Here is a 23605-nt window from a genome sequence, read left to right on the forward strand (position 1 = left end):
GCTTACAGTCTTTAATCTGTGTTCTGTTTCCCATGGTATTCCCATTAGGAAGTTCCTCATCTCGTCATATTTTCTTCTTCGGTAATTTAGTCTTTTTCGTTCCAATCCCATCCTTGGATAGGATATCCGTACTTCTACCAGATACTCAAATATCAATACACTGTGGTCACTCATTCCTATGGGGGCTACATATTTGACTTCCCTTATTTCTGAGTCATTTAAGGTGAAAATCAGGTCGAGTCTAGCTGGTTCGTCATTTCCTCTCATTCTTGTGGGCAACTTGACATGTTGGCTCAGAAAGTTCCTTGTACTCACTTCCAAAAGATTAGATCTCCATGTGTCTTCACCTCCATGTGGGTTCCTGTTCTCCCAGTTGTCGGGGTTACTCGGTGAGCGACAGTATAAGTACTTAATCCTGGCCAGGTCGCCAATGTCGGGGTTCACCTCCAATGAGAGGGGAAAGGGGCGAGTAACAGTATACTCAAGGTCACTCACCGTAGCCCAGCGGGTCTTCACTCTATCCTCGCGGCGCCACTGTACGCCAGGAGAGTATCCCAGTCAATCCCAACCGGCCTCTGATCGAGAAGGAGTGGGAACACAACTTGTTCACTTAACTGTTGTATACCCGCCCCAACATAGGGCTCTACTACTAACCACAAGGTCGCCAACTGGTGTTTTCGGTGTCCAGTAACACGTCAGTGGTTTTGTTGAATTGTGGTAACAGTGGCAAGAACACACTCAATATGTCTGATATCAGGCAGGTATTTACTTCTATCGCTCTCTGCTTTCAGGTATTATATAGCCACAAGAAATATGGAGGAGATGATATAAACACCAATGTACTTTGTATTTTACTTAAAACTCATTCAAAGACATCACAAGATTATATCAATAAGCAAACAGCTGTTTCAGGTGGGAGCCGCTCGTTCCCACATATAATATGAACTCGCCAAGCTGGCAATGCTCCCCCTCACGTCAATGTCAAAATCAGCCGGGCGACTACCCCCGCGCGAATGTCACTTTATCTGTTTGCTTGTGGCGTGACGCGCCAGTTTCTTTAAGTTCTCAAAGATCACTAGAAGTTCGAACACACAATATTTGCAACAATAGCACGTAATCAATTCGCTGCACTGATCTTGAGCTCAATCAAACATTTCTATATTAAAGGTGGCAATAATTCACTGTTATGGTATTACACACTGCCCTTCATTTAATGATAACGGATGCAAGTATATATCACTGGAGTTCTCAGTAATTCCTTTCGTGGGTGATAACACAATTAATCACTGCACACATGAATGATTATTCAATACACGAGCATAGACATATATATATATATATATATATATATATATGGATGAGTCAGACATCAATAATGGTAATAACATAGTTACTGGGCACATAGCCTAACTCCAAACACTGGCATATTTATATATATATTCTCTCACTAAATGATCTTATTAAAGTCTCATGAAAGACGTTATCAACACAGTAAATTCATCAATTACTCCTGGTGCCTGTACACACCGATAATAATCATAAATATCGTGAGTACTCTTTATAGTCCCACTCTTCACACTGGTGCCTTACTGTGACATAGGTGAGCCTTGCTCACGACATACAAAATACTCTGGCTAAATAATATAGCTGACTAAAGGGGAATTGGGAGGGAAACTAGAATCACCTACTTCCACCTATCCTCCGGTGAGTGTTGAGTTGTAGCTCCTGGTCCTGGCTCCTGCCTCGTGTAGGGAACGCCCCCACACACACACTGTCGTGTTCTCCAGGAACTCAATCAACGTCCCACCATAAGCGCGTCGTCTCCGTGCCTTTTCACTGCAGGTCCGTGCTCCTTCTCGACTTCTTGTAGGGTTGGAGTCGGTCTCCCGGCCGTCAACTTTTCCTCCCAGCTACGGCTACCTGCCTACGTCTCGGTTGCAGTCGTTCGGATTCCCGAATAGTTTTCTTCTTCCACTGCTTCCCGGTGGCTCGGTCCAGCCACTACACTGTCACAAACGGGTGAACTGCCTCAGACGTCGCATACGTCACTGCACAGACTTGACTTCTTTTTGCACAGTACCTGTCCTGGAGCACTTGTTGCTCAATATCCCGTCGATTCCCTCTCTGGTCCAACACATGAACGAAGGAAGACCTCACAGAGTACTTGCAGACTTCGGGTGACGCGTAAAATCCACGGGAGCAGGAAACAACTGTCAAACTGACAGGACCAATCTTCGCACGTCCAACCACCTTGACGTGCTGTCTTAGACTGATGGCGCCGCCGTGGCGCTCTGACCGGACCCCCCTTCCTTCGTGACGTCATATTCTCCACGGGAGGTTTTCATTGGCTCCCTGTGCCACGTCGCTGTCGGTGACCAATTTGGTGTCACTGACGTCACACAGTTTTGGGGGCAAAACAGAAGAGCCAGCGCCATATTGGCTTCCTAAAGGGCCTAAACCACAGGCCAAAATACTCTTCTTTTACAAATTTCTCGGCACTCCGAGAACACTACATTCTCCCACATATACCAAACTGATGCCTGCGACGTAGAGAACGCTCGGGTAATGTGGACATGACTCTTACTGCAGGCGTGGGAGAAATATAAGGGGGGGAACACCGTCACATACCCCTCCCTTTAAAATAAGAGTCATGTCTGCTTAGTGCATACAGGGCAGGGCATCTGCTACTACGTTTTCTTCCCCTCGGATGAGTTTGATTTCCAACCAGTATTCCTGCCGCCAATGCGAGATGCTCCTTACGTATCCGTCGACCGTTCTCACGGTCACTCCTGATGTCCATCGTTCCTTCAGCATGGACAGAAGACTTTGCACCCCTCGTCCATACACCAGCTGGAAAGGTGAGACACCTAACGATCCTACCACTGCGTTACGCATGGCAAACAACGCAGGACATACTGCTTCATCCCACTCAGTTCCCTGCTCTGTGCAGAACACTCTCATCAGCATGCCGTCCTGTACGTAACAATGAGTGGCCCTCTCAGGACCAACACGTCCTCCATTGGCCTCATGAATCAATTCGGGGAATTCTATCTGCTGCAACTCTCCAAGACGAGTGCGGTCCACTCCGAGAGAACTGGCGAGGGTCACCTGTAACTCGCCATCCGGGCTGCCTTCGCCCTCCACTCGTTCTCTGGGTCCCATGAAGAGGTGATCGATTCCCAGGCTGTCGGACGTCTCCTCGTCAGCATTATCAGATCCACACTCTCCGTGTCCTTCGCACTGCCTCGGCATCACAGCACAAAGCGGGAACGCCACCATGGCGATTCCTTTCTCGTTCCCACAGGCGTCTAACACTCCGCCTGTCTCCTCATAGTGCTCTAGGCACTCCTCGCCCTTCCCGAGATTCGGGAGGACATATCCTCCACATGTGTCATTTCCCAAGATGACTTGTGCCTCCATCTTGGGCATTGATGCGCAGACCCCCACCACAAGGGTCTGGCAGCCATAATCAGAATTCAGAGTCACCTGGTGTAGGGGCATCCTCACTGGGCCTCCCACAGTGGTCACACTTGCCACCCCCACACTGGTACTCTCGTAACCCTCGGGGAACAGGGTTTTGCTCACCAGGGTAAAATCTGCCCCAGTGTCTCTTAATATCTTCACCGGGATGGGGTCTGCGTCCCCCATCCTTACGGTTCCCTCACACACGAATGGGTGAACTCTTTTCTCCCCACTCAGTACGGGTTCATCCCGCACCCACTCGGCCATCTGGTCCTCGACCTTCACGAAAGCAACGTTCCACCGCTGCTCAGGGTGTCTGCATTCCCGCGCGACGTGTCCGAATATGCCACAGTTGTAGCAGCGGATCCTTCTTCGGTGGATCTTCCTCGCGCCATTCATCGACTCCTCGGTTTCGGCAACAACTCTTGAGCTCTGAGCTTGGGACTTCTTTACCGGCGCCACAGCACTCTTTGAACCTCTCCTGTCTCCACTTGAGAGGTGGGACTCAGGAGAACTCGCTCCTGTCCTCCATCCGTCCGTCCTTCTATAACTTCTACCATATCTGGAGTGTATGGGCGGTCGGTGCCGTCCCTCTCGGTGTGGTCGCAGAGCTTCTTCCAGCATGTCGGCTCTGTCAGCCGCGGCTCTCAGGTCCTTAATGTCCGCCTCCTTTACTCTAACCCTGATCTCAGGAGAGAGCACGGACATAAACTTCTCCATGACCATAAGCCTCTTGACCTCTTCAGCCGACCTCACTCCTTCAGAGTCCAGCCACTTAAGGAACTTTCTCTCCATGTCCCTCGCTGTCTCCGCATAAGATTTTCCTGGCGAACGGGTACACTCCCTGAATCTCTTCCTGTAACATTCCTGCGTGAGCTTGAAAGAATGGAGCACAGCTCTCTTTACAGCATCGTAGTCGGTGCACTCTCCGAGGTCGAGCATGTTGTAGGCTTCACGAGCTTCACCGGTGAGCCTACTCTGAACCAGCTCCGCCCACTCCGCCCACGGCCACTTCTTCAAGGTACCGATCTTCTCGAAGTGGTCGAAGAAACCTTCAGCTTCATTTGGTATAAAGACCGGCAGATCTCGCTCCCTCACTCGGCGGTCTTCCTGTTGCGGCGGAGCAGGTGCACCTAGCCCTAGCTCAGCTCGCTTCAGCTCCACCTGCTTGTTAGCTTCTATCTCCTGCTGTCTCAGTCTAGCTTTTCGCTCGTGCTCCTCTCGTCTTAGCTGTGCTTCTTCTCTCCTCAGCTGTGCTTCTTCTCTCCTCAGCTGTGCTTCTCGCTCTTGTTCTTCCCTGCGCAGCTGTGCTTCTCACGCTTCAGCTGTGCTTCTCGCTCCTCACGCTTCAGCTGTGCTTCTCGCTCCTCACGCTTCAGCTGTGCTTCAGCTTCTCGCTCTTCTTTGCGCTGCTGTGCCTCTCGCTCTTCTTTGCGCTGCTGTGCCTCTTGCTCTTCTTTGCGCTGCTGTGCTTCCAGCTGCAGCTTCATTATCTCCAGCTTAACGCTGTGCCTGCTGCCGCTGGATCCTCTGCTGCTCCCACCAATGCTCAGGTGTTCTCCCATACAGGCAGGTGTTTGTGGCCGTTCCTCCCCCAAAGCTTCATCTCATGCTCTGAGCTGTGCCATTATCTCCAGTCTTCTCTCTCCCACTCTGGAAGATCTCAACTTTATCCCAAAATGGTCTGCTATTGACTGTAACTGTGCCTTGGTGCACTCCTCCATCACCTGCTCATCTCTAGTGTCAATGAACCTTGTTACTTTATCATCCTCCATCTTGTGCTATGAGTAATAACCTGTACCTGATACCTAATACCACTGCAAAGTACCACAACTGCAACCTTTATCTTGATCGTTATCCTGGCAAGGTCGCCAATGTCGGGGTTACTCGGTGAGCGACAGTATAAGTACTTAATCCTGGCAAGGTCGCCAATGTCGGGGTTCACCTCCAATGAGAGGGGAAAGGGGCGAGTAACAGTATACTCAAGGTCACTCACCGTAGCCCAGCGGGTCTTCACTCTATCCTCGCGGCGCCACTGTACGGCAGGAGTGTATCCCAGTCAATCCCAACCGGCCTCTGATCGAGAAGGAGTGGGAACACAACTTGTTCACTTAACTGTTGTATGCCCGCCCCAACATAGGGCTCTAGTACTAACCACAAGGTCGCCAACTGGTGTTTTCGGTGTCCAGTAACACGTCAGTGGTTTTGTTGAATTGTGGTAACAGTGGCAAGAACACACTCAATATGTCTGATATCAGGCAGGTATTTACTTCTATCGCTCTCTGCTTTCAGGTATTATATAGCCACAAGAAATATGGAGGGGATGATATAAACACCAATGTACTTTGTATTTTACTTAAAACTCATTCAAAGACATCATAAGATTATATCAATAAGCAAACAGCTGTTTCAGGCGGGAGCCGCTCGTTCCCACATATAATATGAACTCGCCAAGCTGGCAATGCTCCCCCTCGCGTCAATGTCAAAATCAGCCAGGCGACTACCCCCATGCGAATGTCACTTTATCTGTTTGCTTGTGGCGTGACGAGCCAGTTTCTTTAAGTTCTCAAAGATCACTAGAAGTTCGAACACACAATATTTGCAACAATAGCACGTAATCACTTCGCTGCACTGATCTTGAGCTCAATCAAACATTTCTATATTAAAGGTGGCAATAATTCACTGTCATGGTATTACACACTGCCCTTCATTTAATGATAATGGATGCAAGTATATATCACTGGAGTTCTCAGTAATTCCTTTCGTGGGTGATAACACAATTAATCACTGCACACATGAATGATTATTCAATACACGAGCATAGACATATATATATATATATATATATGGATGAGTCAGACATCAATAATGGTAATAACATAGTTACTGGGCACATGGCCTAACTCCAAACACTGGCATATTTATATATATATTCTCTCACTAAATGATCTTATTAAAGTCTCATGAAAGACGTTATCAACACAGTAAATTCATCAATTACTCCGGGTGCCTGTACACACCGATAATAATCATAAATATCGTGAGTACTCTTTATAGTCCCACTCTTCACACTGGTGCCTTACTGTGACATAGGTGAGCCTTGATCATGACATACAAAATACTCTGGCTAAATAATATAGCTGACTAAAGGGGAATTGGGAGGGAAACTAGAATCACCTACTCCCACCTATCCTCCGGTGAGTGTTGAGTTGTAGCTCCTGGTCCTGGCTCCTGCCTTGTGTAGGGAACGCCCCCCCACACACACTGTCGTGTTCTCCAGGAACTCAATCAACGTCCCACCACAAGCGCGTCGTCTCCGTGCCTTTTCACTGCAGGTCCGTGCTCCTCCTCGACTTCTTGTAGGGTTGGAGTCGGTCTCCCGGCCGTCAACTTTTCCTCCCAGCTACGGCTGCAGTCGTTCGGATTCCCGAATAGTTTTCTTCTTCCACTGCTTCCCGGTGGCTCGGTCCAGTCACTACGCCGTTACAAACGGGTGAACTGCCTCAGACGTCGCATACGTCACTGCACAGACTTCACTTCTTCTTGCATAGTACCTTTCCTGGAGCACTTGTTGCTCAACATCCCGTCGATTCCCTCTCTGGTCCAACACATGAACGAAGGAAGACCTCACAGAGTACTTGCAGACTTCGGGTGATGCGTAAAATCCACGGGAGCGGGAAACAACTGTCAAACTGACAGGACCTATCTTCGCACGTCCAACCACCTTGACGTGTCGTGTCAGACTGATTCCCTCCGGAGGATTGGCTCATCCACTACGTCATCACTGTAGAGCTATCAGCCGTCGCATTCGTCGCTGCCTAGACTCCACTCTTGCACAACACCTGTTCCTGGAGCACTTGTTGCTCAATATTCTGTCAATTCCTTCTCTGGTCCAACACATGAACGAAGGAAGACCCCACAGGTGATGGCAGACCACGGGTGATGCGTAAGTCCTCCGGAGACAGGGTAAACTGCCCCACTGACAGGACCCCCCAGCGCACGTCCGACCTCCTTGGCGTGCTGTCTTAGACTGATGGCGCCGCCGTGGCGCTCTGACCGGACCCCCCTTCCTTCGTGATGTCATATTCTCCACGGGAGGTTTTCATTGGCTCCCTGTGCCACGTCGCTGTCGGTGACCAATTTGGTGTCACTGACGTCACACAGTTTTGGGGGCAAAACAGAAGAGCCAGCGCCATATTGGCTTCCTAAAGGGCCTAAACCACAGGCCAAAATACTCTTCTTTTACAAATTTCTCGGCACTCCGAGAACACTACATTCTCCCACATATACCAAACTGATGCCTGCGACGTAGAGAACGCTCGGGTAATGTGGACATGACTCTTACTGCAGGCGTGGGAGAAATATAAGGGGGGGAACACCGTCACACAGTCTATCTTTCAATGTTTGAAATCCCTCATGATTAAGAGTCTGGATCCATTCCTGCAAGCAACTGAAGCTACTCTCTCTATTATGTTAATGGTTGCCATGTTGTTTCTGTCGAACTCTTGGCTGGGTCTTCTGTCATTTTATGGATGGTTGTAAATGACTGCCACTAATATCTTAAATCCACCCATTGTCATAGTTCCTGTTATGTAATCTCTGAATCTGTCACAGCCTGGAATTTCCATCTCTTCAAAGCTCCAGTCTTTCCTTATCAGGAGAGTCACTCCTCCTCTCCCATCTCTCTCTTTCCTTATTATATAAAAGTCCTTTGGAAACACAGCATTTGTTATGACTCCTGACAATTTTGTTTCTGTGAGTCCTATTACATCTGGGTTTTCTTCCTGCACCCTTTCATGCCACTTGCTTTGTTGGTAATCCAATCGATGTTTGAGTACGTTACCTTGAAGCTCACTTTCTTATGTCCATTTTCACCCATCATTCTCACTAGTGCAGGAAGTTGTTCCAGGGCATTGCTGCTTGTGTAGGCTCACCCTCCTGTGGGGTAGTTACCAGGGGTTCTGAGGGAGGTGGGGGTGTGGGGGAAGGAGGGGCAGGGGGGAGGATGGCTTAGAACTGGGGTGGGGGATGGAGGACTTAGTTCATGTCTGGGCCGGCTTGGGGCAGGAGGAAGACCAGGGGGTGGGAGGGAAGGAGGTACTCAAGGTTAATTGGGTGGAATGTTGGAACTCCCCACCTATAGGGTGGTGAGTTGGGATGTTGCAGTCCCCTCTGGGGTTCCCGAGGTGCTGGGTTGGGGTTCCACACTCCCCACTGGGATTGCTGGGTTGGGGGTTGAGGTTCCCTGGCTCCCTTCCTTCTGCCTGCGCCTTTTCCTTGCATCTGCTGCCTGTATTATCTTTGTCCTGGTCATGTCCCTCTGAAGGAATACCTGTCTGTAATTCGTTACATATTTCAGTTTGCTCTTTTTTGCTAGTATGTCCTCTTTGATACACTCGTTTTTTAGCACTACCTTGATCAACCGGTCTTTGTCTTTGTTGTACTGGCCAATCCAGAAAAACTTTTCTATGTCTGTTTCATCCCCTTCCAGACCAATCTCCTTTAGTATCCCTGCCACTGCTGCTTTGTCCTTAGATGTCCATTCTTCCCTTGTGGAACCCTCTTGTTCCTTAACACCTATTACTACTACAGGTCTTTTCCTTTCCAGTAACTGGCTCTTGCATCTAGCTGCCTCCTGTGAGGTTACTGCTTTTATTACAACTTCCTTGACTGCGGACATTGCTCCTGTGCTCTTCAGCATTTCAGCAAAGGTGGCACCCATTGTAGGGGTCCCTACCATTGCTGCATCTTCTGGTACCTGGGGGTTGGTCCCCTGGGCCACATTCTGAGGAGATCCAGATTTTAGGTTTGTTATCTGCTCTTGCGCTGCCTTTTGTTCATTCTGCAGTGTATTTATGAGTCCTCTCATGCCTTTCAGTTCCTCAGTGATTTCCCTCCATGCGCCAACAGTCATCTCCATGTATGACTCGTCCTGTTCCTCTCCTCCACCTGTGTTCTGTTTTCTTACCATCCTGCTTGATCCCTTTTCTTTTCACTAGTGTTTGTTAGTCTACACTAACCCTAGTGTGTGTGTGTATACTCACCTATTTGTGCTTGCAGGATCGAGCATTGGCTCTTGGATCCCGCCTTTCCAGCCATCGGTTGTTTGCAGCAATAACTCCCGTCCCATTTTCCTATCATACCTAATTTTAAAAATATGAATAGAGTTTGCTTCCAAAACCTGTTCCCCAAGTGCATTTAATTTTTCCACTACTCTCACGCTAAAAGAAAACTTCCTAACATCTCTGTGATTCATTTGAGTTTCCAGTTTCCACCCATCTCCCCTCGTTCTGATATTATTACGTGTGAACATTTCATCTATTTCCAATTTGTCAATTCCCCTGAGTATTTTATATGTTTCTTTCATATCTCCTCTCTCCCTTCTTTTCTCTAGTGACGTGAGGTTCAGTTCCCTCAGACGCTCCTCATATCCCATCCCTCGTAACTCTGGGACAAGCCTCGTCGCAAACCTCTGAATTTTCTCCAGCTTCCTTATGCGTTTCTTCAGGTGGGGGCTCCATGTTGGTGCGGCCTACTCTAAGACTGGTCTCACGTAGGCAGTGTAAAGCGCCCTAAAAGCCTCCTCACTTAGGTTTCTAAATGAAGTTCTAATTTTCACCAGTGTAGGGTACGCTGCTGTCATTATCCTATTTATATGTGCCTCAAGAGTTAGATTAGGTGTCACATCCACTCCCAGGTCTCTTTCTCGAATCGTTACAGGTAGGCAGTTCCCTTTCATTGTGTACTGTCTCTTTGGTCGTCTATCACCTGATCCCATTTCCATAACTTTACATTTACTGGTGTTGAACGCCAGTAGCCATTTCCCTGACCATCTCTGAAACCTGCTTAAGTCCTCTTGGAGGATCCTACAATCCTCATCTGTCACAACTCTTCTCATTAATTTTGCGTCATCCACAAACATTGACATGTATGATTCCACTCCTGTAAACATATCATTTACGTAAATTACAAAGAGGATTGGACCCAGCACCGATCCTTGAGGTACTCCACTCGTTACTGTTCGCCAGTCCGACTTCTCGCCGCTTACCATTACCCTCTGGCTCCTTCCTGTTAGGTAGTTCCTCACCCATGCTAGAGCCTTTCCGCTTACTCCTGCCTGCCTCTCAAGTTTGTAAAGCAGTCTCATGTGCGGTACTGTATCAAAGGCCTTTTGGCAGTCAAGAAATATGCAGTCTGCCCAGCCTTCTTTGTCCTGCTTTATCCTTGTTACTTTGTCATAGAATTCCAAAAGGTTTGTTAGGCATGATTTCCCTGTCCAGAACCTAATATAGTGCTTGTTTACAACCCCAATGCTCTCCAGGTGCTCAACAAGTCTTAGCCTAATTATTCTTTCAAGTATTTTGCAGGGGATGCTTGTCAGTGATACGGGTCTGTAGTTAAGTGCCTCCTTCCTATCACCTTTCTTGAAAATCGGTACGACATTTGCCTCCTTCCAGCAACTGGGCAATTCTCCCGAGATAAGTGATTCAACAAAGATCATTGCCAGAGACACGCTGAGAGCCTGCGCTGCCTCTTTTAGTTTCCACGGTGATACTTTGTCTGGTCCAACAGCTTTATTTGCATCCAGTGTTGTGAACTGTTTCATTACCTCCTCTGCTGTCACCTCTATATCTGATAGTCTTTCATCTAGGGTAATCTCTTCTAACAATGGGAGCCACTCAGACTCGGTTGTGAACACTCCATGGGAACTTGCATTCAGTACCTCGCAGATTTCCTTGTCGCTTTCTGTATATGCCCCTTCTATTTTCCTCAGTCTTGTCACTTGGTCATTTACCGACATCGACCTTCTTATATGGCTATGTAGTAATTTAGGTTGCTTTTTCACTTTGATTGCAATATCATTCTCATAATTCCTTTCCGACACTCGTCTTATTTAATCATTCCTTGCTCTGTTACATCTAATCCTGTTGTCCTCTGTCCTTTGTTTTCTGTACTTCCTCCACTCCCTCCTACTTCTCACTTTTGCCTCCTGACACTGTCTATTAAACCATGGGTTATTATATTCACTCCTGCTTTTTTACTTTACTGTTGGAATAAATCTCTCTTCAGCCTCCTTGCCTTTCCATATGACTTGGTTCATCATATTTTGCACTTTTTTCCTCTAATCTCTTCCTCCCACTGCACTTCTCCCAGGTAGTCCCTTATCCTCCTGTAATCCCCTCTTCTGTAATCAAGTCTCCTTACTCGGACCTCTTGTCCTTTGGTTACAATTTTAAGCTCCATCATGTAGTCAAAGACTAGGATACAGTGGTCACTGGCTCCTAGTGGTATTTCATGTTCTAAATTCTCGATGTCTTCTACATTCTGGGTGAAAACGAGGTCTAATAGGCTGGGCGTATCCCCTCCTCTTTCCCTAGTGTTTTCCTTCGCTTGCTGTGTTAGGAAATTCCTGTCAATAACGTCTACCAGCTTTGCTCCCTAGGTATCCTCCCCGGATTCCTCGTTTCCCAATCTATCTCTCCGTGATTTAGGTCCCCCATGACCAGCAGCTTCGCTCTCATTCTATGCGCTAAAGTTGCTGCCCTCTGCAGTTCATCTATACATGCCTTGTTGCTGTCCTCATACTCCTGTCTGGGCCTTCTACTGTTTGGTGGGAGATTGTAGAGTATCAAGATTATCATCTTCTTCCCATCCACTGTCAGAGTTCCATGTATGGAGTTCGTGCTTTCATTGGTACCCGGATTTTCCAGCTCATCAAACTTCCATTTCCACTTTCTTAGGAGTGCCACTGCTCCCTGTCTCTGTGTCCTTTCCTTTCTTATCACCTGGTACCCCTCTGGAAAGATTGCATCCGAGATCATGCCATTTATTTTAGTTTCCACTATTGCCACTATGTCTGGCTCTGCCTCACTACCTCTTTCTTTTATCTCTTCTGCTTTATTGGATACCCCATCAGCATTGGTGTACCAAACCTTGAAACTCTTCTTGGAAACTCTGGTGCCAGAGTTTCCTCTTTCGCCGAGGGTCTCGGGGGTACTGAGGGGTGTCTGGGGGCGAGTGGGGGCTGTGGGAGTGCCTGGTAGGCAAATGGGGGTCTGGGCATCTATGGGGGTAGGAAGGGCAAAATGGGTCTGAAAGTTAGGGAGAGTCTGAATGGCATTGGCGGGTTGAGAAATAGAGTGAGACTGAGAGTCAGACAGAGGTTGAGAGGTTGGGGGGGGGGGATATTGAGGGCAGAGGGCTGAGAGGAGAATGGAGCATAGGTGCTGGGAGTGGAAGAGAGGGTGTATTAGTTAGGGGGGAATCGGGGGTAGGTGGGGGTTTTGGGGTAGAAGAGGGGATGAGGGAGATGGGGGAAGGTGTTAGGGGGTCACAAGGTGAGGGGGTTAAATGTGGGCTGGAGGTTATTATAGTGTGGGTTGGTTTTGTTGTCGTCGTTGATCCTTCTCTACGGACAACCCAACCCACAACTCGGTAGAGTGCTTATACCTCTCTAGGAGATCACCCTTGGCTCTTCTGGCCCTTGGAGAGGGGCTCAACGTCACACGTTTAGGGGATGCGGCTCCAACACTTAGCCTCGTTGTCACGTGCACACACCCACTCGAGCCGCTGTGACTCCCCACTCTCTCCTTATGAGATATGATCTCCTCAATCCCCTATGACTTACTAGTATTACCTTCTACCCTGTCCGCAGCAGTGGTTCTTGGTTCTTTCTCTCTCTCCTTCTTTACTATTTCCTGGGAAGCCTCACTAGGACAAGGGCAAACACCAGCAAATTGGAATACATTTACTGGACAGAGCACATACACACATATAATAATAATGAATCCTATACTCTATACTATTACAATCAGGTTGCACTCCAACACCATAAGAACTCTATCATCAGCTTATCAAGTGGTATCCTATCTCCTGGTTCACCACCTGATACTATCAACTTCCTCAAGTTGATCAAGTCTACATACACTGTTGCACCCTCAGCAAGAGAATATATATATGTATCTATAAATGTGTACAAAGAAAATCAGCATTTGAATGCAATAACATATATCAGTATAAATGTTCATTGATACACAACAATGATCAATCGATCACTCTATCAGTCCTAGAATGCATACGTCTGTATGTAATCCAGCCTACGACTGTAACTCTAAACTTCAGTATAAAACACTCCTTGACATAAGAATGCAAACAGTCACTCATCTCTCACTGCGTCTTGCACGCTAATGACAACCAAACACTATCAACTTCCTTCAAGTAATCCACCAGAACTTCCCTTCCACCTCTGGAAGTTCACTACCCTGATCTTCAGGTTCTTCCGGGCTTCTTTACCAGGATCCTCTGCAGCTCCTCCAGGCTGCTATCATGAAGTTTCTTTGAGCAACTAAGGTGCTTCACTCTTCTGCTAGGGTCCTCCACAGCTCTCTTGGCTGCTACACCATGAAGTTCCCTCGAGCAACTAAGGTGCTTCACCACCTCTATAGAAGCACGTGACACTCCTCTTCACTGCTTCTCCTCACAGCTCGAGGTCCTCGCCTCCACTACCTTGGAGTCTCATCAACTACTTCATCTGTGCTGGCTTCAAAGTTGTCAGCAACTTCTTCCCCAAAGACAAACCTGCAACCCATCGACACTCCAATAAAAATGTTTCCCCTTTAACACATAAACAAAAATAATCACACAATATGTTTGCCTCACACCTCTATCTGTCCTCTACATACAGTGAGAGTGGACTCCCCCGTTTTGGGCGGGTCCATGCTCCACCTCGCCTGGCGGCGGTCCTCACTCACTCTCCGGGAGGGGCATCCGCCGTCGGGAGCTTTCAGTCACCTGCCAGCGCTCAGAGGGGACGGACGTCGCTCCCTGTTCCTCCCTCTCCACTCTCTTATTTTAAGCTTTCTGCCTCACCAAAACATGTCTAACTTATTAATAAACATTGCTACTGTCGCTGGGCACACGACCAACTACAAGCAATCACTATGAATTGGCGTATATCGTGCTTACCACAGATTATCTGGTCGAGGGCGCTCCTCCCTCTGACGAAGCCTGGTCAGGGAGCTGCCATGGCCCACAATAATATCTCTGGGCGGCTTAATACACTTCTCGTCGACCAGGACTTGAGACCACAACGTTCCCAGCTCGATTCTACAGCTGGCACGTCTACACACTTCTCTTCTCTTCGAGATATATCACTAGGGGTTCCCTTCTGACGGGAGCTCAACGGAGCGCGGCTTTCCCCTGTGATGTCTGGCACTCAAGTGAGGTCAAAGCCCCTCCAGAAGCGAGCCTCACGCCTCCAGCAAAATGTCCACATCTCCTAGCCAGTCATTTATCTGTTTTCTTCTTCACTGCCCATAATTTTAAATTGTTCATCATATTCAACAAGCTATTATACATATGGGTTATCACCTCAATATTTGCTAGACCTTCTAGTTAGGTCAGGCTTGCTGAATAACTCTCAAGGGGGAGACTCGTTTCTCCTGTAGGCTGAGATCATAACAAGGTGCATAGGAGGGGTGGGGGTTGGGTGGGGTTTGGGGGTGAGTGGAAGAGGGGTGCAGTGTGTGTGTGTGTAGGGGAGGCGAGTTGTGAAGATGCTGCTGGGGTTATGTAGTGAAAAGGCTGTTGGGTAAAGTAGTGAAGACGCTGCTGGGGATATGTAGTGAAGATGCTTTTGGGGTTATGTGACGAAGATGCTGCTGGGATTATGTGGAGAAGATGCTGTTGGGTTCTGCGATGAAGATGCTGCTGGGGTTATGTGGGGAAGATGTTGGGGTTATGTGACGAAGATACTGCTGGGGTTATGTGGTGAAGATGCCGTTGGGGTTATGTGATGGAGATGCTGCTGGGGTTATGTGGTGAAGATGTTGCTAGGGTAATGAGTGAAGATGTTGCTGGGGATATGTGGTGAAGATGCTGCAGGGGTAATGAGTGAAGATGTTGCTGGGGATATGTGGTGAAGATGCTGCTGGAGTAATGAGTGAAGATGTTGCTTGGGTAATGTGGTGAAGAAGCTGTTGGGATTATGTAGAGAAGATGCTATTGGAGTTATGTAGTGAAGATGTTGCTGGGGTTACGTGGTGAAGATGCTGCTAGAGTTATGTAGAGAAGATGCTGCTTTGGTTATGTAGTGAAGATGCTGTTGGGGTTATGTAGTAAAGATGCTGCTGGGTTTATGTAGTAAAGATGCTGCTGGGGTTATGTAGTGAAGATGCTGTTGGGGTTATGTGGTGAAGATGCTGTTGGGGTTATGAGGTGAAGATGCTGTTGGGGATATGGGATGAAGATGCTGTTGGGGCTATGTGGTGAAGATGCTGTTGGGGTTAAGTGATGAAGATGCTGCTGGGATTATGTGAGGAAGATGCTGTTGGTGTTAGGTGATGAATGTGCTGCTGGAATAATGAGTGAAGATGTTGCTGGGGATATGGGTGAAGATGCTGCTGGGGTAATGTGGTGAAGATGCTCTTGGGGTTATGTAGTGAAGATGATGTTGTGGTTATGTGGTGAAGATGCTGATGGGGTTATGTAGTGAAGATGCTGCTGGGGTTATGTAGTGAAGATGCTGCTGGGGTTATGTAGTAAAGATGCTGCTGGGGTTATGTAGTGAAGATGCTGCTGTAGGTTAAATGAAGATGATATAGGTTGTGGTGACGATGTTCATTGAGTTATATAGTGAAGACGCTGTTGAGGATTGTGTGGTTAAGATGATTCAGGAGTTATGTAGTAAAGATGCTGCTGGGCTGTGTGGTGAAGATGTTGGAGTTATGTTGTGAAGATGCTGCTGTAGGTTAAATGAAGATGATATAGGTTGTGGTTAAGATTTTCATTGATGCTGGGTTAATGTAGTGAAAATGCTTTTGTGGTTATGTGGTGAAGATGCTGCTGGGGTTATGCAGTGTAGATGCTGCTGTAGGTTAATTGAAGATGATATAGGTTGTGGTGAAGATGTTCATTGAGTTATGTAGTGAAGACGCTGCTGAGGATTGTGTGGTGAAGGTGATTCAGCGGTTATGTAGTGAAGATGTTGCTGGAGTTATGTAGTGAAGATGCTGCTGGGGTTATGTAGTGAAGATGCTGCTGTAGGTTAAATGAATATGATATTGATTGTGGTGAAGATGTTCATTGAGTTATGTAGTGAAGACGCTGCTGAGGATTGTGTGGTTAAGATGATTCAGGAGTTACGTAGTGAAGATGCTGCTGGGGTTATGTAGTGAAGATGCTGCTGTAGTGTGGGACATTTGGGGCTTGAATCTGATTATTTAAATATTAATGTAGTAAATTAAATTACGAAGGACCACCCGCTTTTATAGTAAAGAGGGAAACTGAGAATTTCTGATCATTAGATAATTCCTAGATGAACCAGTAACTATGGATAAAATACTAGAGAATATGATCATAGAAATAATTAATGGGCTGTATAATTATATGAATCAAACCCTCAAACACCTACATTGGGGGGTTATTACTGGAGGTAAGTACGTCCAGGAACTAGTGTGGTTCGTTCACTAATCCAAATAATAATAATCTAATCCTATGAATTATAGTGAAACTAATGTCATTACCATGAATGGGAACATAGATTATAAGTATAGTAATGAGAGTCACAATAAACACATGTTAATCCTAAGAAATTCTGCATGTAAGTAATTGCAATAAATTCATGAATGAATATAAAGAATCTTAGCTTAAAGACGATTCCTTTATGTAAGCCACGGCGTTTCCTCAAATTCTCTGGACTCGGCTGGCTGACGAATGGGATGGATTAACATGGGTGAAGGCGGCAGGGAGAATTCTTCTCACGTGCTGCAAGACAAATATTTACAGTAGCAACTAATTAATCTACTGAATCTCTATATTCAAGAATTTAAGAATTACAGGTGATAAAATTAATAACCTGTTGTTAGATGTTATCATGCGTCGTAACGGTCAATCACCCAGCTACTACAAACACTTTACAAGATGCATCACATAAAGAGAATATACTTAGCTAAAAGGGCACTGTATAAGTTTTAAGATTGCCGAAATTCGCGTCCCCAGGCTCTGGCTAGGCCTATCCTGGATAGTGGCGCGCTTCACTGGCCGGTCACGTGTAGTCAAGAACCAGGTTAGAGAGGTTCCTTATATGACACCAGCACCAGCTGAAGATATTATCTGCAAGGTTATTCACGCCTCACAGTGGCGACTTTCATCTGAGGATGGATAATGTCTACCCTAATGGCTGGGTAATGGCGTCTCCTCGTGAGTACGGTATGAGCAGGTCTGCCTCAGAGCGGCTCTCCACGTGTACTGGCTTGGTCCTCCTCACCCACACCGCGTCCCGCGTTCATTAACCAAATTATTGTCATGAACATTAATATTTCTCGCATTTATGCTTGAAATGTTGGAGACTGGACGGGTTTATTATTTAGAAGAGGGAAATATTATTATTAGCCAATTTAGTGATAGTAAACGTATAAGGGAGAGGAATTAATGTCTCCCCATGGCATTCACTCGTGACGTTAACTTTTATTACTCGATAATCGCTATGACTCCAACGCTCTATTCGGCTTTTAGTTGGAGGTCAATTCATCAGTAATTAATTATCATACAGAATGCCTTAGTTATAGAGAATCGAATTTAATTCTCAGATACATTGGCTATAATGTGTTTATTGTAATGAAATCTGACGCAATACTGGCGTCGGGTGACGTGAGAATTCTAGCCTACTGCACAGATGAAATTATTAGTACATGAGAATTCTACGTGTTGTTAATTTTACTTACTACAATAATTAGTAGAGTTAGTAATAAGTAATGAGAAGACAACAGTGTTGTATTCGGTGTTGGAAATATCCAACATGTAGGTTAAATGAAGATGATATAGATTGTGGTGAAGATGTTCATTGAGTTATGTAGTGAAGACGCTGTTGAGGATTGCGTGGTTAGGATGATTCAGGAGTTATGTAGTGAAGATGCTGCTGGGCAATGTGGTGAAGATGCTGCTGGGGTTATGTAGTGAAGATGCTGCTGGGGATATGTAGAGAAGATGCTGCTAGGGTTATGTAGTGAAGATACTGCTGGGGTTATGCAGTAAAGATGCTGTTAGGGTTATGTAGTAAAGATGCTGCTGGGGTTATGTAGTGAAGATGCTGTTGTAGTTATGTAGTAAAGATGCTGATGTAGGTTAAATGAAGATGATATAGGTTGTGGTGAAGATGTTCATTGAGTTATGTATTGAACACGCTGCTAAGGACTGTGTGGTTAAGATGATTCAGGAGTTATGTAGTGAAGATGCTACTGAGGAAATGAAGTGATGATGCTGCTGGGGTAATGTGGTGAAGATGCAGCTTGGGTTATGTGGTGAAGATGCTGCTGGGGTTAGGTAGTGAAGATGCTGCTGGGGTTATGTGGTGAAGATGCTGTTGGGTTATGCGATGAAGATGCTGCTGGGGTTATGTAGTGAAAATACTGTTGGGGTTATGTATGAAGATGCTGTCGGGGTTATGTAGGTAAGATACTGCTGGGGTTATGAAGTCAAGATGCTGCTGGAATTATGTGGTGAGGAAGCTGAAGGGGTAATGTAGTAAAGATGCTGCTTGGGTTATGTAGTGAAAAGGCTGTTGGGTTATGTGGTGAAGATGCTGCTGGGGTTATGCGGTAAAGATGCTGTTGGGGTTATGTGATGAAGATGCTGCTGGGGTTATGTGGTGAGTATGCTGTTGGGGTTATGTGATGAAGATGTTGCTGGGTTAATGAGTGAAGATGTTGCTGGGTTAATGAGTGAAGATGTTGCTGGGGATATGTAGAGAAGATGATGCTAGGGTTATGTAGAGAAGATACTGCTGGGGTTATGCAGTAAAGATGTTGTTAGGGTTATATAGTAAAGATGGTGCTGGGGTTATGTAGTGAAGATGCTGTTGTGGTTATGTAGTGAAGATGCTGCTGTAGGTTAAATGAAGATGATATAGGTTGCGGTGAAGATGTTCATTGAGTTATGTAGTGAAGACACTGCTGAGGACTGTGCGGTTAAGATGATTCAGGAGTTATGTAGTGAAGATGCTACTGAGGAAATGAAGTGATGCTACTGCTGGGGTAATGTTGTGAAGATGCTGCTGGGGTTATGTGGTGAAGATGCTGCTGGGGTTATGTGGTGAAGATGCTGCTGGGGTTATGTAGTGATGATGCTGCTGGGGTTATGTAGAGAAGATGCTGTTGTGGGTACGTGGTGAAGATGCTGCTGGGGTATGTAGTGAAGATGCTGCTGCATGTTAAATGAAGTTGGTATAGGTTGAGGAGAAGATGTTCATTGAGTTATGTAGTGAAGACGCTGCAAAGGATAGTGTGGTTAAGATGATTCAGAGTTTTGTAGTGAAGATGCTGCTGGAGTTAAGTGGTGAAGGTGCTGTTGGGTTATGTGATGAAGAAGCTGCTGGGGTTATGTGATGAAGATGCTGTTGGTGTTACGTGATGAATGTGCTGCTGGAATAATGAGTGAAGATGTTGCTGGGGATATGTGGTGAAGATTTCGCTGGGCTAATGTGGTGAAGATGCTCTTGGGGTTATGTAGTGAAGATGATGTTGTGGTTATGTGATGAAGATGCTGCTGGGGTTATGTAGTGAAGATGTTGCTGGGGTTATGTAGTGAAGATGCTGCTGGGGTTATGTAGTGAAGATGCACTGGAGTTATGTGGTGAAGATGCTGCAGGGGTTATGTATTGAAGATGCTGCTGGGGTTATGTAGTGAAGATGCTGCTGTAGGTTAAATGAATATGATATAGGTTGTGGTGACGATGTTCATTGAGTTATGTAGTGAAGACGCTGTTGAGGATTGTGTGGTGTAGATGATTCAGGAGTTATGTAGTGAAGATGCTGCTGGGCTGTGTGGTGAAGATGTTGGAGTTATGTTGTGAAGATGCTGCTGTAGGTTAAATGAAGATGCTGCTGTAGGTTAAATGAAGATGATATAGGTTGTGGTGAAGATTTTCATTGATGCTTGGTTAATGTAGTGAAAATGCTTTTGTGGTTATGTGGTGAAGATGCTGCTGGGGTTATGTAGTGAAGATGCTGCTGAATGTTAAGTGAAGATGATATAGGTTGTGGAGAAGATGTTCATTGTGTTATGTAGTGAAGACGCTGCTAAGGATTGTGTGGTTAAGATGATTCAAGAGTTTTGTAGTGACGACGCTGCTGGGGTTATGTAGTAAAGATGCTGCTAGGGTTATGTTCTGAAGATGCTATTGGGTTATGTGATGAAGAGGCTGCTGGGGTTATATAGTGAAAATACTGTTGGGGTTATGTAATGAAGATGCTGTCGGGGTTATGTAGTCAAGATGCTGCTGGAATTATGTGGTGAGGAAGCTGAAGGGGTAATGTGGTAAAGATGTTGCTGGGGGTTATGTAGTGAAAAAGGCTGTAGGGTTATGTGGTGAAGATGCTGCTGGGGTTATGCGGTACAGATGCTGTTGGGGTTATGTGATGAAGATGCTGCTGGGGTTATGTGGTGAAGATGCTGTTGGGGTTATGTGATGAAGATGCTGCTGGGGTAATGAGTGAAGATGTTCCTGGGGATATGTGGTGATGATGCTGCTGGGGTAATGTAGTGAAGATGCTGCTGGGGTTATGCAGTGAAGATCCTGCTGTTGGTTAAATGAAGATGATATAGATTGTGGTGAAGATGTTCATTGAGTTATGTAGTGAAGGTGCTATTGAGGATTGTGTGGTTAAGATGATTCAGGAGTTATCTAGTGAAGATACCTACTGAGGAAATGAAGTGATGATGCTGCTGGGGTAATGTGGTGAAGATGCTGCTGGGGTTATGTGGTGAAGATACTGTTGGGGATATGTAGAGAAGATGCTGCTAAGGTTATGTAGTGAAGATACTGCTAGGGTTTTGCAGTAAAGATGCTGTTAGGGTTATGTAGTAAAGATGCTGCTGGGGATATGTAGTGAAGATGCTGTTGTAGTTATGTAGTCAAGATGCTGCTGTAGGTTAAATGAAGATGATATAGGTTGTGGTGAAGATGTTCATTGAGTTATGTAGTGAACACGCTGCTGAGGACTGTGTGGTTAAAATGATTCAGGAGTTATGTAGTAAAGATGCTACTGAGGAAATGAAGTGATGATGCTGCTGGGGTAATGTGGTGAAGATGCTGCTGGGGTTATGTGGTGAAGATGCTGTTGGGGTTATGTGGTGAAGATGCTGTTGGGGTTAAGTGATGAAGATGCTGCTGGGATTATGTGACGAAGATGCTGTTGGCGTTACGTGATGAATGTGCTGTGGAATAATGAGTGAAGATGTTACTGAGGATATGTGGTGAAGATTTCGCTGGGCTAATGTGGTGAAGATGCTCTTGGGGTTATGTACTGAAGATGATGTTGTGGTTATGTGGTGAAGATGCTGCTGGGGTTATGTAGTGAAGATGCTGCTGGGGTTATGTAGTAAAAATGATGTTGTGGTTATGTGGTGAAGATGCTTCTGAGGTTATTTAGTTAAGATGCTGCTGGGGTTATTTAGTAAAGATGCTGCTGGGGTTATGTAGTGAAGACGCTGCTGAGGATTGTGTGGTTAAGATGACTCAAGAGTTATGTAGTGAAGATGCACTGGAGTTATGTGGTGAAGATGCTGCTGTAGGTTAAATGAAGGTGATATAGGTTGTGGTGACGATGTTCATTGAGTTATGTAGTGAAGACGCTGTTGAGGATTGTGTGGTGAAGATGATTCAGGAGTTATGTAGTGAAGATGCTGCTGGGCTGTGTGGTGAAGATGTTGGAGTTATGTTGTGAAGATGCTGCTGTAGGTTAATTGAAGATGATATAGGTTGTGGTGAAGATGTTCATTGAGTTATGTAGTGAAGACGCTGCTGAGGATTGTGTAGTTAAGATGATTCAGCGGTTATGTAGTGAAGATGTTGCTGGAGTTACGTAATGAAGATGCTGCTGGGGTTATGTAGTGAAGATGCTGCTGTAGGTTAAATGAATATGATATTGATTGTGGTGAAGATGTTCATTGAGTTATGTAGTAAAGACGCTCCTGAGGATTGTGTAGTTAAGATGATTCAGCGGTTATGTAGTGAAGATGTTGCTGGAGTTACGTAATGAAGATGCTTCTGGGGTTATGTAGTGAAGATGCTGCTGTAGGTTAAATGAAGATGATATAGATTGTGGTGAAGATGTTCATTGAGTTATGTATTGAAGACGCTGCTGAGGATTGTGTGGTTAAGATGATTCAGGAGATACGTAGTGAAGGTGCTTCTGGGGTTATGTAGTGAAGATGCTGCTGGGCAATGTGGTGAAGATGTTGCTGGAGTTATGTAGTGAAGATGCTGCTGTTGTTATGTGGTTAAGATGCTGTTGGGGTTATGTAGTAAAGATGCTGTAGGGGTTATGTAGTATAGATGCTGCTAGGGTTATGTAATGAAGATGCTGCTGGGGTTATGTGGTGAAAATGCTGCAGGGGTTTATGTGGGGAAGATGTTGCTGGAGCTATGTGGTAAAGATGCTGCTGGGGTTGTGAGATGAAGATGCTGCTGGGGTTGTGAGATGAAGATGCTGCTGGGGTTATGTGGTAAAGATGCTGCCGGTGGTTATCTGGTGAAGATGCTGCTGGGTTTTTGTAGTAAAGATGCTGCTGGGGTTATGTAGTGAAGATGCTGCTGCAGTTATGTGGTGAAGATGCTGCTGGGGTTATGTGGTGAATATGCCGTTGGGGTTATGAAGTGAAGATGCTGCTGGGGTTATGCAGTAAAGATGCTGCTGGGGTTATTTAGTGAAGATGCTGTAGGGGTTATGTGATGAAGATGCTGCTTGGGTTATGTGGTGAAGATGCTGCTAGGGTTATGTAGTGATGATGCTGTTGGGTTATGTGATGAAGATGCTGCTGGGGTTATGTACTGAAAATACTGTTGGAGTTATGTGGTAAAAATGCTGATGGGGTAATGTTGTAAAGATGCTGCTTGGGTTACGTCGTGAAAAGTCTGTTGGGTAAAGTAGTGAAGACGCTGCTGGGGTAATGTAGTGAATATGCTGTTGGGGTTATGTGACGAAGAAGCTGCTGGGGTTATGTGGTGAAGATGCCGTTGGGATTATGTGATGAAGATGCTGCTGGGGGTTATGTGGTGAAGTTGCTGTTCGGGTTATGTGGGAAAGATGCTGCTGCAGTTATGTGGTAAAGATGCTGCTGGCGTTGTGAGATGAAAATGCTCCTG

This window comes from Procambarus clarkii, chromosome 85, assembly GCF_040958095.1.
Source record: "Procambarus clarkii isolate CNS0578487 chromosome 85, FALCON_Pclarkii_2.0, whole genome shotgun sequence".
NCBI lineage: Eukaryota > Metazoa > Arthropoda > Malacostraca > Decapoda > Cambaridae > Procambarus > Procambarus clarkii.